The following is a 3,401-nucleotide window of genomic DNA, read 5'->3' as shown; positions in this document are numbered from 1 at the left end:
CCAGGCTCCACGGGCTGGATATTCAGATGGGAGTATGAGCCCTCAGGTCTCTCAGCAGAGACCCAATCATTAGGCATCCCCGATGCCTCTGGTGCAGCCTTGTTTTGAAAGTAAATCAAAAGCTCTGGGCCCTGCCCCGGTGTCTGTCAGTCCAATAAACGGAAACATGACCAGAAATTGGGTCACACCTGAGAACTACAGCTTGGCCCCTCCCTGTGACCCTGTGCCTGGGGGACTGGGACAGTCCAGCTCCTGTGTGACCTGTGGGGACAGAAGTTGGGGACAGTAAGGAAGAACATACTTGTAATCATCACACACACACACACAGAAGACGGAGGCCCGCTTATGAGTAGGAAGGAGGCGTAGTCCACAGTAACAAGGGGAAAGTTCATGGTCCGGACCTGGACAAGCTCAAACAGAGACACCCCGACCGTGTTCACAATTCTCCTGGGAAACAGGGGTGCCCAGAATTGCCTGACCACCCAGTGGGACCTTGAACAGGAACATGGGCAGGAGTTAATCACAACAAAAGGAATGGTCTGTGTCCAGTGCAGAGGCAGTAGCTTCTGACGTCTCTTAGATGGGACGGGACATGACCCAGATGAGGCAGGAGCAGCCTGGCTGGAGTAGAGAGGGCCGGAAATCTGAGATCAGGGAGGTGGGAAGACCTGCCCCGCCAGGGGAAGGCAGGAAAGAGCAGAGAGCACGTAAGGGCCAGTCTGGGGGAGAACCTTCCAGAGAAACAGAAGTGAGGTGCCTGGGGATGGACAAGAGGATCTAGATGTATGTGATTTACCAATAACGTTCCCTCCTGGAGGCCTCAGACTCAGGCTGATGGCTAGGAGTCAGAGCTGGGGCAGCATCTTTCTGGGCAGCTGCAGAGGAAAGACAGAGAGTGATGGTGGGCACACATCTGCAAGGCCATGGAGTCAGGTCTGGGCCGGCCGAGACCACACACTGAGGGTCACACTGCAGGCACCTGGCACCCAGGGCTCCAAGCCTCCAGGTGCTAGGAGCCTGCAAGGGGCTCTGCTGAGTCCCGGGGTGCAGGGCCTCCCCTGCCTTTTTGTGCAGAGAGGAGGTGGCCGTGCAGTGCCGTGGAGTAACTGCTGGCGCAGAGGTACACAGATGTCTGGGAGTGGGTGGCAGCCTCCAGTGTGAGAGGGAAGTTCTCGAGGTTTGATCTGGAGACGCTGTACCCGTTGGGGACGTCTCCTTTGTTGATGTTGCCAGTGTCAGTTGAGTAATAGATCAGCCTCAGCCCATGTCCCAGGTCTTGTCGGTACCAGTACATATAGTAGTGGTCCAGATCCTGGGCACATTTCAGGGTCGTGCTCTGTCCTGTCCTCAGGACCCGGAATTTTGGGTCCTGAGTGACACCAGCATTCCCTGGACCTGTGGAGAAGGAGAAGCTGATGCTGCAGACACAGGGGACACGCTTGGTGCCGGGACCCCGAAAGGGACCCTTTCCCGGACTCACCTGCCTGCAGGAGACAGAAGGTCACACAGCACAGGAGGCTGGTGCCCATGGCAGGGCAGGCCGGCAGGCAGAGGGATCTTCTGTGTGTTGAGGAGAGGGCAGAGGGGCGCTCCAGGGAGTCATTCTGAGGTGTCACTGTCCCTGCCTGGCCCCAGAGCCAACCTGTCACAGGGGGCCACGCCCCTTCCCCCAGAGGCTGAAATGAAACATGAACCTCCAGTGAACAGCTCAGAACAGGAAGAACGCGTTCCTCTGAATGGATGCCTGTCTTACAAGTTTTGTTAACTTTTCTGTAAAACACTTTGTAACTTTATGTGTATTTTATCCCAGAGATAATTCTTCATTAATACGTATATTGGTTTCATTTATCTAATCTAGTTTTGAATTTTGGGGAAAATCCTTATGGCTTCCTGCAGCCCTTTATGACTCATGCATCCCAAATACTCTTCAAGTGTCTGTTTCTACTTTGTTTAATTCATCACAGTCCTGGTCCTGTCCTTCCACCTACAGTGATTCTTCTGGTATCTGGTTTCCCAACCTCAGGCTCATCAACATTTGAGGAATCGTTTGGCTCTATTTCTTATCAATTCACCGACAGGGGCAGCTGCAACTCCTTCCTGGTCACCTAAGCACGTGCTTCCTGTGTCAGGAGGGGACATCTAGCAACATAGCACGCCTATGACCAACCTTCCTTTGTGGAGAGATAGTTGCCCAGCACCACAGATGACATGTTAGCACAGAGGAATACAGACGTGGGAGGGACGGGGTGAGAGGTGGCAGACTCCAGGGTAAATGAAAGGTGCTCTGTTTTTACCTGAGACATCCACTCCATGGGGAATACCTCCTGGTGTAGCAGCTGCCATTAATTGAGTCACAAATATCACAGAGCCCCAAACTGTACCTTGTTGCACATAACCCCACCCTGAGAAGGACCCCATACTTGCTGCAATGTTCTGCGGCCGTGATATTCATTCTAAATAAGTTTAGAATCACGGGCCCTGCAAATTATGTAGCTGGTCCTGAGTACATGATTTTGGACCTGTGGGTACTGCCTGATGTGCCGGTTTCCCTTGAGCGTGACCACATGTCTGGGGTCTTGGTGACTCGGCATTCCTGGGGTCTGGGAGAGAAAGACACAGAAACTAAAGTCAGAAGCAAAGAAGGATCCTGATGTAACCACAACAAGAAGCCTTGATCTGGGACCTGGTAAGCCCTGGAGTGGTTCCACATCTGTGCTCAGACATCCTTAGTCCAGGAGACAGAAGGACACACAGCATGGGAGACCGGTGCACAGACAAGGCCAGAACAGAAAGGGGGACTTTCCAGATCAAGGCCTGTGTCTTGGATACTGGGGGTAAAAGCCAAGGGAACCCTTCTCCTGACGTGAAACGATCTCTCCCCGAAATTGCTACTGCCTGTTGTCTGCACAGCCCAGCACACAGTGTGTGAACATGAAGCCTTGCTCTGTGTGTCTCATGGGATCTCAAAATAATTTCCTGGGAGATGATGACTGCTTATCAAAATATCATTATATAATGATTTCTGGGAATGGGTGCATGAGCAAAGAAATTTCTAAAAGTGAATAAATAAATTTTACAAAAACAGCCTCTACCACCTGGCAAGACCTTCTGATGGTCATTTTATCAAACTTTCCATCCCCAGCGAGGATTGTCCCTGAAGTGGATATTGCGTATCACATGATTTCAAGCACTTTTTTTAACCATAACACTTTCCAGTAGCACCTCACTGTCTTAAATATTTAGCTCTGTGCTAAAGAGGAATTGTTTCAATGGTTAGAGACCTTAAATTTTCACTAAAAAGATGCCTGAGCAAAACGAATCTATAGTAACAGAAATCATTTATTTGGTTTTCAGGGATGGACAGGGACATGGGAAAGGGGCATGAAGGAACTTTCTGGGAG

At 51.1% G+C, this 3,401-nt stretch overlaps 1 gene segment (V, D, J or C); it reads right to left on the bottom strand.

Annotated features, from left to right (window-relative positions):
- Positions 1-1,009: 1,009 nt before the first annotated feature.
- Positions 1,010-1,529, bottom strand: LOC309966653 (T cell receptor beta variable 6-6-like). The segment is given in 2 exons: positions 1,481-1,529; positions 1,010-1,395 (listed from the first exon to the last, which is right to left on the bottom strand).
- Positions 1,530-3,401: the final 1,872 nt, after the last annotated feature.

Source organism: Leucopleurus acutus (genome assembly GCF_964270905.1).
Source record: "Leucopleurus acutus genome assembly, chromosome: 9".
Lineage (NCBI taxonomy): Eukaryota > Metazoa > Chordata > Mammalia > Artiodactyla > Delphinidae > Leucopleurus > Leucopleurus acutus.
The sequence above is the reverse complement of the archived record's forward strand: the minus strand, read 5'-3'. Positions and strand labels throughout refer to the sequence as shown.